At 43.2% G+C, this 14,228-nt stretch overlaps 1 long non-coding RNA gene across 3 annotated transcripts; it reads right to left on the bottom strand.

Moving 5' to 3' along the window:
- Positions 1–4,864: 4,864 nt before the first annotated feature.
- On the bottom strand, positions 4,865–13,922 carry LOC309443475. 3 transcript variants are annotated; one of them, XR_014184796.1, is made up of 3 exons: positions 13,676–13,922; positions 6,275–6,527; positions 4,865–6,201 (listed from the first exon to the last, which is right to left on the bottom strand). It is a non-coding gene; the product is annotated as an uncharacterized lncRNA (long non-coding RNA). The 3 variants fall into 3 exon arrangements; XR_014184797.1 differs by having other exon boundaries at positions 6,275–6,444; XR_014184798.1 differs by lacking the exon at positions 13,676–13,922 and adding an exon at positions 9,698–9,887 and having other exon boundaries at positions 6,275–6,570.
- Between the last annotated feature and the right edge of the window lie 306 nt (positions 13,923–14,228).

Genomic DNA, 14,228 nt, shown 5'->3' with positions numbered 1-14,228 from the left:
TGGAGCAATTAACAAGTTGAGAGCCTGATCCAATTAAATAAGTTTGATGTAATAACAAAATTCAGCAATGTTATGCTCTTATATTACACATACATACACAGAAGGACCAATGTAATTAGGTATGAGCTGTCTTTGGCATTCTCCACTAGTTGAATATTTGACCATTCGGTGTTGGTAACAATCTTTCAGTCTAGTTGTTTTATGCAATGAATACACAAGTATGTCTATCAGTACATCTGTCTACATTTGAAACAACTACAGATACATTTTTTCCTATGTCACATTGAAAACTTCTTATCTATTCACTTTGCTCTGCCTTTGGCAATTCCTAGTCAACAACGGAATTCATTTCTCACTTCAGACCCATTCATCCTCTTTCCAGGAAGCTGTCAAAAACCTTCAGATTTACTCTTATTACTTCTTTTTCCTACTCCACTGTCCTGTAGGCACACAGTCCTATGATCGTAAACCCGGGTGAACTGCTGTATTTGTGCTTTGTTCAACACCGCTACAGAGCTAAAGGCAAAACAGAGGGTGGGTTTCCTCCAGCCCAGGAGTGGTTTTGCCCCGTCCTTTGCCAGGAATCAGTTGCCTACCAAAAATGCTTCTCTTTGAACTTTGGTGTAAAGTTCAGGCCAAATCTATCTGTAGAACAGTGATTCCTAGAAAGGTACAAAACCAAGAAATCTGTCATTTTTCCAAATTACAGCCATACTAGAAAGACGCAAGGAATAAGACACAGGGGAGTTGTTCAACTAGCTAAAAATCTTCTGTAGTCTTTCTGGGCTTGCCGCAGCACACGGGGTGTGAGTCACAACTCCCAAGGCTTCCAGTTAACAACTAAATGGGAGAAATGATCGATACCATTTTTCTCAGTGAGTGATTAAGACTGCTTTTAACAATGCAGTCATGCATGCTATGTACTAAAAGGGATGATTCATTAGTCACTTGGAAGAGGAGCATCTCCTTTTCTCGAGAGGGGAGGGGAGAGGAGAGGGGGGGAAGGGAGGGGAGGGGGAGAGGGGAGGGGAGGGGTGGGGAGAGGAGGGGAAGGGAGGGGAGGGGAGGGAAGGGGAGGGGAGGGGAGGGGAGGGGAGGGGAGGGGAGGGGAGGGGAGGGGAGGGGAGGGGAGGGGAGGGGAGGGGAGGGGAGGGGAGGGAAGGGCAGAATATACTGGCTACTTTTGTCCCTCTCCCCACATCTGCAGTGCTTTTTTCATTACATCCGGAAAGAAATGGGGGAATTTTGTATGCAGCAGTGACATTGTTTTAGTCATACTTTGCATAGCCCTGACACCAGAGCTGGCTGCTGGCATCCAGCCCGGACCGTGATCTTCACGACCCTGCTGGGCAGCCCAAGTAGCAACACCAGCTGCTCTGCACACCACTTTTTGGTGTTGCCCTGGCACATATGGAGGAAATTTGCTCATCCTGATTTTTGTGGCAATTGCCTCCTCTGAAATAAAGAATAATAATTTAAAAAAAAAAAAAAAAAGGTAGAACTGGCAAAGAGGACAAGGACAATAATGCAATAATGTATTTTTTTTGTTATTTGAACCATATTATTGCTGAAATTATATTTCTAACAACTTCTCCCAACTTTTCATCATCTTAAGTTTGCTTAAGGATAATCTTCCTTTTTATGATGAGGTTATGCATACAGTAAAGAATATGCCACTCCCAAGCCTTTTTAGATTTGGGTAGCTCCACATTGTAAGGCATTCTTTGCAACTCCATGGTGTTGCAATATAGTAGTGCAATGGCATAACCATCTGAAAGGTAATGCTGGGATTTCTTACAGTCCTCCTCCTGCGAGGAGAAATGATGGAAAGCCAGCATGCAAAACATTTCCAACAAGTGAAAATTATGTTGCTGCCTCTTCATCGCAACACAAGTTTAACTTTGGGAAAGTACAAAGAAATATTTTTTTCTGAAAAGACTGATCAAAATTGTTACATATAAGACATATCTCTTTCCCGTATCTCAGAGTCCAAATATCAAACACAAGTGTTACTTATGTGCAAATGATTTTCCATGCTTCTAACTGCAGTCTGACGTAATAATCATTTGGACACGCTGTACTTGGAAAACTGGCAGCAGCTCCAAGATTGACGTATGTGACAGACTTCTGACATCAGCCTAAAGACGTTGAATATCTGCAATGCAAGTGTTCATAGTATGCCCTTATATCCAAACATAACTACCACACTACTCCTAAGCACACTTAAATCCTGGATTCTACTAATTCCATAGAAACTCTGTATCACTCATCTCTGGGCTAAGCCTTTGACTCAGCATTTCTCTCTCTGCTTTTGCTTAGTCTTTCTTTTGACCTAATCCTGGCTACTTCTTTTTGCCTTTCACCTCTCCTCTGTCGCAGGTTGTCTCCTTCACTGCCACAGCACCAGCTATTTAATCAAAATGATTAATATTCTCCCTTGCTCATGCCTCTCTTTTCATGAAGAGGGCTGGGTGGGATGAAAGGAGATGCGGCCTTCACATCCCAGGACAGCCCTGACCCACGTGAAGCAGTAGCAGCTCTAAGGGCTGGATAAGCAACCCTGGTCAGAGTATCACAATATGTTTGGGATTGGAAGGGACCTCAAAAGATCATCTAGTCCAATCCCCCTGCTGGAGCAGGAACACCTAGGTGAGGTCGCACAGGAACATGTCCAGGCGGGTTTTGAATGTCTCCAGAGAAGGAGACTCCACAACCTCTCTGGGCAGCCTGTTCCAGTGCTCTGTCACCCTTACTGAGAAGAAGTTTTTTCTCAAATTTAAGTGGAACCTCTTGTGTTCCAGCTTGATCCCATTACCCCTTGTCCTATCATTGTTTGCCACCGAGAAGAGCCTGGCTCCATCCTCGTGGCACTCACCCTTTATATATTTATAAACATTAATAAGGTCCCCCCTTAGTCTCCTCTTCTCCAAACTAAAGAGCCCCAGCTCCCTCAGCCTTTCTTCATAAGGGAGGTGCTCCACTCCCTTAATCATCTTCGTTGCCCTACGCTGGACCCTCTCCAGCAGTTCCCTGTCCTTCTGGAACTGAGGGGCCCAGAACTGGACACAATATTCCAGATGTGGTCTCACCAGGGCGGAGTAGAGGGGAAGGAGGACCTCTCTCGATCTACTAACCACCCCCCTTCTAATACACCCCAGGATGCCATTGGCCTTCCTGGCCACAAGGGCACAGTGCTGGCTCATGGTCATCCTGTTGTCCACCAGGACCCACAGGTCCCTTTCCCCTACACTGCTCTCTAATATGTAATTTCCCAACCTATACTGGAACCTGGGGTTGTTCCTGCCCAGATGCAGGACTCTACACTTGCCCTTGTGAAATTTCATTAGGTTATTCCCTGCCCAACTCTCCAGCTTGTCCAGGTCTCGCTGGATGGCAGCACAGCCTTCTGGCGTGTCAGCCACACCTCCCAGCTTAGTGTCATCAGCAAACTTGCTCATAGTACACTCTATTCCCTCGTCTAAATCATTAATGAATATACTGAATAATACTGGCCCCAGTACTGACCCCTGAGGCACTCCACTAGATACTGGCCTCCAACTAGACTCCGCACCATTGACTACCACTCTCTGGCTTCTCTCCTTAAGCCAGTTTGCAACCCACCTCACTACTCTATTGTCTAGACCACACCTCCTCAACTTAGCTGTGAGGATGCTGTGGGAGACTGTGTCAAAGGCTTTACTGAAGTCAAGGTAGACCAAGGCGGTCACTTCTTCTCTCCCCAAAAATGTATTTGAGTAATGTCATACCCTCAACGTGGCCTGCCCTCAAATCTCCTGTGGTGTTTGGTAATTATTACTGGCCTTTCGGTACCTGAACCCCTGCTTATTTCACCTTGCAGAATATATTTCCCATAACAAGGGAGTGGAAAAGAGTCTCTGTAGGTGCTTGTCTAGCTGGGCTCCTGATAGAAAGACCATAGGGATTTTGGTTTATATTAGTAATTATGTTAGGATGCTTAAAGCGCTGACCACATAAAATCCATGCAATAAAATCCAAGCATACTATTTGAAACAAATATATTACTACTGAAGTAAGAAGTTCTTTGAAAAAAAGAAAAAAAGGGGTATTTTTTTGCAATTCAAAAATATTATAATTAGGTCTAAAACAAGGATAATTCTTGTGGTTTTAAAATTCTCTTTAAATACAAACAACTGAATTGAAACATGGCCAAGGTTTCTTTTCATTAAATAGTGGAATATACCGACCAAAAGAAGGATCTTTTCTGAAAATCTCATCTTCAGTCAAAAAGTTTCAATCTCCTGAATATATGCACAGAAGACATTGGACACCAAATGAAATCATCCTAATTATTTCTATGTATATAACCATTTAAGAACATCTTTTTTTCTGCATAAAAACAGAGCATTATCCATTCCACATGTGAAGTGTTATGTAACTTACGTTATTTTTTTCTTTCACCATTATGCTTCTCAACTTTCACCAGAGGCTTCAAAGACAAATAAATCATTAGTCATTTAACCGGACATATCTAGCACTCATTTTTGTCATCTCGGGCAAGGTTTTGCTTTTAAGCTTAAGTTAAAGCATTTCATTTGTGTCCTAAGTGACATATGGACACAAACTTCATTGCAGCAGATCTCTGATAATGCTGAGCACAAAGCAAGGTCAGACCTTGGGAAGGAAAAGTGAGCACAGTGCTGAATGACTGCTAAGATTACTTTTTTCTGTAACTCAAGCAAGCTTGTGTTTTGTTCTTCTGATACTTCCTTGGAAATGGCTTCAACATTCTAGCTAAAACTTTTCCTGCCTTCGACCCCTCGCTCCCCACAAGAAACAGCCAGAGGCATTTATTTAGTATTGAAGACATCTTAACAATTTTTTCACATTTAAGAAAGTATGGAAGAACTGAAAATGGTATAATTTAATGTAAAGAGCTGGGAAGTCTTTTCCTAGGAGTTAATAACTGGGCCCTGCATAATGGAAAACCTGCCGTTTTTCTTTATCAGTGAGATTGTTACTCTGCCACTCTCTGAAAGGTCATGTATAGCAGTTAATATATAACTCACAGATGTGACAGTTCTTCCTTTAAGTGTTATTTCAGGCACTGCAGGGGAATTCCCTCTGATACCTGTGCCAGAGCAAAGGTATGCTAGCAGCTGCAGTTTCACCAAAGGGGACTTCAGCTGTGAGGCAGCTTGGGAGCGTCTGCCTCCCATCCACACCTCGCCTCGGCTGCTTTTTCACACTCGTGCTTCTCTGCAACTGTTGTTGGGGCTGTGCTGGAAAGCAAATCACTGAGCTGATCCAAGTTACAAATCACCTTTTTTATTCACAGGGTTGTTCTTAATACAGGTTGCTTTTCTTACCATAATCATTAGAATCTTAGAATGGTTTGGGTTGGAAGGGACCTTTAAATGTCATCTGGTCCAACTCCCCTGCAATAATCAGGGACATCTTCAACTGGACCAGGTTGCTCAGAGCCCCATCCAGCCTGGCCCTGAATGTTTCTAGGGATGGGGCATCTACCACCTCTCTGGGCAACCTGTGCCAGTGTTTCACCAACCTCATTGTAAAAAAATTCTTCCTCATGTCCAGCCTGAATCTCCCCTCTTTTAGTTTAAAACCATCACCCCTTGTCCTGTCCTAACAATGATGCCAGAAACCACAGTGCTGGTGCAAGGGAGAGGTTGGGCCATGGGACAGCGTGTAGAGAAAAAACATTGGGACAACGGGCACTAGGGAGGAATTGTGCTTGGGTTCATGGAACTGCCTGTTCAGAGGGTGTCTCTTCTGCTTTATAAGGGTAGAACAGTCAGAAAGGCACTATCGTAAACTGTTAACAAACAGGAAGTTCACACACAAAAGGATCATGCGTTGGTTTAAAAAAGACTAAGACTAAAGAATAAAAATTGCTCCAATGTGGGTTTGGCAGGAAAAAAAACTATCCATAGGTGTTAGAGAATGTGTATATATATACACATACATGCATACACACACATATACATAGTCACACAGATACACACACAAAAATAATCTGTAAATTTAAAAGAAATACAAAATATGTCTCAGTTTGGAGTTTTTGCCAGCCTTCAAAGCCTGACTGCAGCTCTGATCCCCTGGATGGCTGGTTCATAAAAGCAACAACCACGAAAGCCTATAGAGGGAGTAGGTCACCTTCTTTTCCTGAGTGACAGGCACTTCCAGCCTTAAGTGAGGACCCTGAGAGAAAGGAGAAACACAGTCAGAGGATGAAAATGTCTTAGGGAGCATCCCGAGGGCCAGAGCAAGTTACCCTGCAAGCAGGGGGAGCAGCAGCAGCCTGGGCATGGGTAGGAGGGCTGCAGATCCACATCCACCATCTTCTCCTCTTTCTGTCTTCTTCAGGTTCACACCTGAGCCTCGCAAGCGGTCAAGAATCTTTCAGTGTTTTCCCTCTGCTGCGGTCACTGTGGTGTCCTGGTACTGCAGCACATTGCGGGATGGAGATTTGCTGGATTAGAAATTGAATTTCATCTTCCAACACCCACAGCCGAATAGAGTGCTGCCTATGAGTAAGGGAAGAATGCAACAAGAAAAGCCTGGCGTTTCCTGTTGAACAAAAAGAATAACTAGAAAATGCATAACTGTATGTCACAGACAACATAAGAGAAGCAGTATTAAGCATAACCAATACTAAAACTGCCTTCAAAAAACAGAATATACAGAAATATCAAAGAGTTAGTTACTGTCAGTAGAGGCTATATACCTGAATTGAACATTATGTTTACTGTAATTTACATACGCATACACAATAATTTCTAAAAATCTGTAACTCATGTATACCTGTATTGTAGGTCCAGAAAGCTGGCAGTTATCTGTATGACTGTAAAGCCCAGAAGCCCGGCCTAGTCAGAACTGCATTTGCTGAGCGTGACACAAATCTGTACCAAGACCCTACTTTGCCTTACCATGTTTATTATAGTCCAACAAAACAGAGAATATTTTTTTTTCTTATTCTTTTACTTTTTGAAACAAATAGGCAGATGTGACCAAAAAATGTTTAGCAGAAACTGGATCTTATCAAACAAAGTCAGATTCAGCCATTGAGATCAAAAGCCTAGCAACTGAAAAATACCTGTTTAGGAGCAATGACCTTTGTAAGATGCTTGACTGAGTAGTATACGTGTTCTCAACGTAAAAATAACAATTACAAATGATAAAGTGGTGTGCAATACATGGTAAATACACAAGCGTTATTTACCATGTTGTACCTGCAAATTCTCTTTGTAGAAAGACTGGCCACCAGAGTGTGCACCAGCTAACTTAGATTCCTGTGAAAATCTAAGGACTGGCATAAAGCATACAATATTTATACATTAAAATTATACTAAGAGCTCTTCCCCCCACGCACTAAGGTCTAATAATACTTCAGTGTTTGTCTCCTGGGGAGCGAGAGCAGGTCTTAGGATTGCAACATAAATAGTTAAGTACAGATCACGCAGCAGTAAAAGAGGAAAGGAACACTCTATGCCCTTCAATTCCCAGGCACTGCGGCATGAGGCATTAAAAAAAGATAATATTACTTTTCCTCAGCTAACCCATATAACGTGTTTCATCTTTTGATACAGGTTTGCCTTTTTCTTTTTATTTTTTTGTCTTGCATCATTAGAGAGAGGCCATTTGAGGAATGTATTGTGCACAGTGATGTGATTCAGCAACTTTCTGGAGAACAAAAATGCAGCCCTCTTTTTGGTGAAATAACGAAATGCAACTGGCAATAATTTTCTTCAAATTGATCCCAACTGAAAACAGGTGATGTACCATGTAAGCTGAAGCTCAGTGGTCTTGGATGACAGTGTCATTTTCATGTTTTTTTTATATGATTGAGTATGAGCTGAACATACTCTGCTACTGAAACCAGGCCAATGACAACAAATGCATTACTGTATGAGCTATTGTGCTACCGAGAATGGCTCAGCAAATACATTCTCATTTTTATCCAAATTCTAGTTAGTTTTTGCCCATACCAACACGTGAGACCATCGTTTCCGAGTATCTCCCAAGGGCGTATCTGCAGAAAGGTTATCCTGCAGTTCCACGAGGGCAAAGTCCCCTGTCACAAGCTTGCTGAGTAATAACTTTTTTGGCACAAGGGCACTGAATGCTATTCAGTAACACTGCTGTAGAAATACTATATGATTTTGGTGTTGGTCTATTCTCACAAGTAGCAAGTGATAGGACAAGAGGAAACGGCCTCAAGTTGTGTCAGGGGAGGTTTAGATTGGATAGTAGGAAAAAATTCTTCACGGAAAGGGTTGTCAGGCATTGGAACAGGCTGCCCAGGGAAGTGGTGGAGTCACCATCCCTGGAGGTGTTTAAAAGCCATTCAGACGAGGTTCTTAGGGACATGGTTTAGTGCTAGAGTTAGGTTATGGTTGGACTCGATGATCCTGAGGGTCTCTTCCAACCAAAATGATTCTGTATTTGGTGTTCTTTACTCAAGAGTGCTCCAAGTCTGGGAAATCACATGAAGATCAAAAAGCATTTGCCTTGAGCTGAACAAAATCCACCCCCCAGTGACACACAGGGTAGTCAAAAGAGTTTAGGAAGCCACAGTGCCCTGGTGCCTCATGGGAATGTTTCCCATCAAAAATACCCTAATAAAGAGATCCTTGTCTATTTAACCTGATAGAAGAGTCCTATCTGCAGGCAGCCATGATGTGGTAGCCCTGGTAAGTGATGAGTATCCAAGCTGGGATGTGCTGCATGTCCTGGCTTAGGGCACACGCTGCTTTTTCTCCAAGCCACGTGTGACTGACATGCAGCACATGTCCCTCATACGGGCACGACCCTTCCCTCTCCGTGCCACGGGAGAGCTGCCACAGCAGTTCTGCGGCCACAGCGGGGTGTGAGGAGCGGATCCCACCTCCTCTGCCAACCAGCCTGACGACGGAAAGTTCTGCTGACCCACCAGCCCTTATTGTTCCTGGCAGCACCACGTGGGAAGGTTTGCAGGCAGCGCCTGTGGGCTTGGCTAACCACTAACCAGCATGGAGCCTTTACTCTTAGAAGCACCAAACAATATTTCCCAAACATATTTCCATCTGCAAAAGAAACAAGTCGTTTTGACAACAAAGTCTTCCAGTGACTAAGTGGCCAGTGTGTTTGTTGCTGGCATCAAATAGCTGGCAGAATTTCTATCATAAACACTGCTATCAGGCCATTGTATTTTGGCTATAAAAACTTGCTCCAGGCTGATATTTGTCAAACAAGACCCAGCAAGATAATATTTTCTTTAAACGCATTATCCTGTTTGAGTAATCTACAGACGTGTAAATTGGGAAGTCTGCAAATGTGGGCCTCACTGACACCTTTGCTGATTCTTCTCTGCTGATGCTATGGCCACCAGGGGAAGTGAGCACCTGATCATCACAAAGCACTTGCTCAGGGGCTTTCCTTTTACCTCCAGATGCCCTGAATGATTCAGATAAAAATGCTGGAGGGGTGCAAGGCAGAGCAGACAAGCTGCAGCCCGTGACGAGACCCAGAGAAGAGTTTCCTCAAGAGAAAATCTCATCTCCTGGGAAGGCACAAATAGCAAGACACTGGTCACCTTTTTACAAAGGTGAAGAAGAGCCTCTGCTGGAAACCCCCAGAGTCCTACCTAACCATATACATATCTCCTTCCAGATGTAGAGTAGCCAACTTTTTCATATAAGTCAAAGAAAAATTGCACCTATTTATATCTCAGAGGAAATGTCTGCTGTTGCTTCAAAGTGAAAATAGCTTCTTGGTCATAATGCCATAACACCGCACTGGCTACACAGTCGTCTTGTGTTTTGAAAGGCTTCCTGTGGACTCCACCACATCTGACAAATGCTTTAGTGGAAAACATGTAATCCGCTGGTTCTTCTGAATGGAGGTTTCCAGATCTGTGTGGAATATCACCAGGACAAAGAAACAGTCAGATGAAACACAGCTGGAAAACTCAGCACTGAACAAATGGTAGCAACTCTTCAAGTATCCATGTTAAAGTATTTATAGTCAGAAATATTCTTTTCATTGATTTAATTATTGAAAGTCTGATACAGCTAAGGTCTTTTTTAAATGCTGAATCTCATTTCCAAATGCCCTGAGGGAACAACAGCCACAACAATAAAATTAGGAAACCATTACAGAAGATAAAATTAGAATAACTACACTCGACACTATACAGGGGAAATGCGGTGTTAAAATGTATGAGGTGAAATGTCTCCTAACTATCCAAATGTTAAACTTCATTTGTCCTTGGAATGAGCAAGGGCAGAAATTTGTGACAAGCTACCACATTATTAAACACAACTGTGTTTTGTGCAAGTTATGTGTATTTTCTCAGTATAGTTAATTAACAAGATTTTTTCTTTCATGCTTTTAACCCTCCTTTCCTTCAGGATTGTGATGCAGGGAAGTACTGAAAAAACAGATGGTCTACTTTTCAGTCCTGCTTACATAGGAAACCTGGAGGGATGTCTCAAGAGAAAGAGATTCTTTGGGTAGCGTGGAGAAGCTACTGCTACTGCACCTACCACCTCTGTGGCAAAAGCCACAGCAGCTGACAGGTATCCACCTATCTATACTAGGGCAACCACTCAGATAGATACTTCATAGTGAATTTCCTGACATAGGTAGGGCTCACATTTCAGAGCATGCATATACCATGCCCTGGATTAGACTTAGGCTTCCCTTATCACTCCTGAGCAGGTATCTTCATGAGACAGACGTTCTCACGCTGCCTGTGCACAATGCATGCTCAGGTTGAGCAGGCTGGAGGATGCCAATTCCTCTTCACAATCTAGTTGAAAAACACATTCCCTTTTTTTGGGGGGGGAGGAAAAAAAGAAATCACAGATTTCTAAAACCAGAACTGTGTTATAATACCCAGAACAAGATAAGAGGGGCGGGGGGTTGTTGTGGTCTGCTCATTCTTCTCACATTAGGTAACTGCCCCCCTATTCCTCCTCCTCTTTCAGCCTCACATCATAAACTCTTTAAGGGAATATTATCAAACACTTTCACCAAACATTCTGTCACTGATGAAAAATAATCATTGAAATGAAAAAAAATACAGTAGTGAAAACACTATTTTGAACCTTGCTTTACATTAGTGACCAGCTCATTTGCTATTCTGGATATTAGAGTCAAGCTCAGTGCTTTTGCAATAGATATTTTTAAGTAAAGGTTAAAGAACATGTTTGTCTTATGTTACGTATTCAAAATGTCTGTGGAGACAAACAAGCACCTTCTTACAGTAGTGCCTATAGGTCTTGTAACGAGCAGACAGACCAAATATGCATGGGGTTCCCAACTGTTCTCCAGCAAAAAAATCTGCACACATGAGCTGACTCCTTATCTCCACTTCAATCAAAAGAGCTTGTTGTTAAAGTTTTACAAAGCAACCCAGCAGCAAGGTGAAAGATGAAGAGATTATTGAATAATAGATAAGAATATTTTTAGTCAGCTCAGATGTATTCATGCATCTGAGAAAGCACAACGAAAAAGCCCTCAGAAAAGTTCTGGCTGCATTCCAGCAAAAACAACCTAACCGTCGGCACCCCGCGAGGGCTGGGGGCTTCCTGGGGTTGGGGTGTGGGGGGGTCCCCATGCAGGGTGGCAGAGCAGAGCCCAGAACAGGGCTGCCAGGGGGGCACCAGGGTACCTGAGGCAGCCCCAGCCCTGGGCATTGAGCCCCTCCCTGGAGATGGGACAGGGACCCATGGGTAGGCCCAGCTTGCGGTTCCATGGCTGGGCAGGGTTGTGGAGAGCTGGAGACCATCCCTGCTGCAGCATCACCAGAGAAGCAACCAACAGCCCCAGGGGGCTGAAATGGGGTCCTGGGCTGTGGGCAGGGTAAGGGGAGTCCTGGGAGGCTGCTGGGCAGGGGCTCAGGGCTGCGGGTGCCCACATGGCACCCACACTGACATGCAGAGGCGCAGAATTACTAAGAAAAATGTTGCTGTTCTTTCTGCTCCTGGAACTGATGAAGAGAATGTTTTCGCTTCCTTTTCACTCATAGCTTTATAAGCCCTGTCCTTAAATTCACAGGAGCTGGAACTGCAAACTCATTCCCAAGGTCATTCCTACCCTTCAGGTTTCCTACAATATTGTTAAATGCAGGGGCAACAAAGAATTTGTAATGCTCTGGAAAGGACCTTCCCCACAGGCAAAAGAGGGAAACTACCAAACTGTCTGATGCCAGCACTGTTCTGCTTCTTACCCTGCATCCTTTAACCATGTGAGAATCATTGCTTCGTTATTACAGTCTGAAGAGACAAAGATTTTTAAAAGATCTTTTCACTGCCTGAGCCAGCCCACTCCCTGTTGTATTTTGCTTTCAATGAAGATCACAGAGTGGTTGACATCTTTGATCTCACCGCAGATCCTAAGAGCCTCTGAAGAAGTGGAGGTATAATAACATCATTCACTTAAAAGCTAGGGAGATACTGACTGAAATTGCATCTACTGAAATAAAGTACCAGTGAATAATGAAGACTCACTTGGATATTCAGACCTTCATTCATTAAAAAACATTTCTCAAAGGAACTGGTTCATATGTCCTCAGGAACATTAATACAAGAACTGCCACGCTCAATCAGACTTGGCATTTAGTCTAGAATCAAAGTACTTGCACAGAGTCTATCCTCTCGCAACACTGACTGCAGAGCACAAATGCCCTTATCTCACCTCACATGTAACTATGAGACTATACACAATAGTGGGGTACAAAATCTTTTAAAATACAGGTGTAAACAAGGAAACCTTATCTCAGTAGAATGCAAGAAGCACAGCCCATTACAACGTAACTGTATGACTACCCCAAAAACAAGGCCCAGTGTGAAAAGACCCAAACTTTGGTGTTTTGGGGCAGAGACAGCCATGAACCTGCAGAACCACATAGCTGAGTGCTGCCTAATTTACCTTGATTTTCTGGCATGAATTTTTTTGGTGAACAACTTGCCCTTCTAGCTAGACTGCTGTAGGTAGCTGAGCTAACAAGTTCAAAATTAGCTTGATGTGCCTAAGTTATATCTTAAAGCCTGAAGAAAAAGACAAGATACGAGCTGTTGCTCGAGACGGCAGCAGAGACGTAGACCAGCATTTTTGGACCACTGTCCAGCAAAGTGTTTCAGCACACATGTAGCTGTAAGACTTTGAATTGACTTGGCAACTTCATTAATTTAATAATGATAAATGTCCTGAGCTCCCTTCTGGACTGGGAGTTATCTCTGAAGGGTTTTATAAAATGCAATAGAGCCTCATAAAGCAGGGAACAACAGTTATTCAGTTTCTCTCCTGTCCACCTGGATGTATTGGAACTAGGATGTTTTGGCATAAAACCCAGACGTATTAAAGCAAATACACTGGCAACACGGGTCATGGAACCCCACGTCATCTTTCTGTCAGGACTTGGCCAGGCTGTTGTGCCACTGCAGTGTGCAGGGCCCAGAATACTGCTGGAAGTAGCACAGCTTAGTAAGAAAATAGGGGTAAATAAATCTGTGGGTTATATTCTCCTTCTGGTGACAACCTTTTGCAAAAGGAACCCACAATGAGCACCTTCAAGAGAAGAAAACCACATAAAAACATCTCACAGAATCCCAACCTGTATACATGCACACACACACAAACACACAGAGAGCAACATATTTATCCAAAACAATCTCACATAGGATCTCACTTCAGAGCCTGCAGATCCCATGGGAGTAGAAGGTCACCCACATGCAGATCCACTGCTTTTTGGAGCTGTTTTGATTCATCATTTGCATCTTTCACTTCCCATCTCCCTCACAGTAAAGATTCAGAGTGGCTGAAATACTGAAAATCTCCTTGCCTGCCGACTGCATCATTTGGAAATGGCTGCGTTACCTGATCTTCACCCCCTGTAATTGCACCATTTGACATTCAAAGCTATGTTTTCATTTCTGCAAAAGCCTCAACTCACTTCTCAGACAAGTCATCCCACTACTATTCCTTTCTTCTTTAAGCTACAGTCTGGTATTCTTTTAAGTGAACATGATTGTCAATAAAGCAATCCGTGCTTTCTCCCACTCCCACATCTTCTCCCAGATCATCTGTTGTACTGTGCCATCATAAATATTTGTGTGGCTACATGGTGAACCAGACCGGGGAACTGATCCAGCTGAAAAAGAGCCCCTGGGGAAAAAAATATGCAATTTTTCCAATATACTTCCCCACAAGGTCATACAAATGCTTACACTGCAATTGTAAGG

Source organism: Streptopelia decaocto (assembly GCF_964273445.1).
Source record: "Streptopelia decaocto genome assembly, chromosome: 1".
Classification (NCBI taxonomy): Eukaryota; Metazoa; Chordata; class Aves; order Columbiformes; family Columbidae; genus Streptopelia; species Streptopelia decaocto.
Note: the sequence above shows the minus strand (reverse complement) of the source record. Positions and strands in the feature narration are given on the sequence as shown.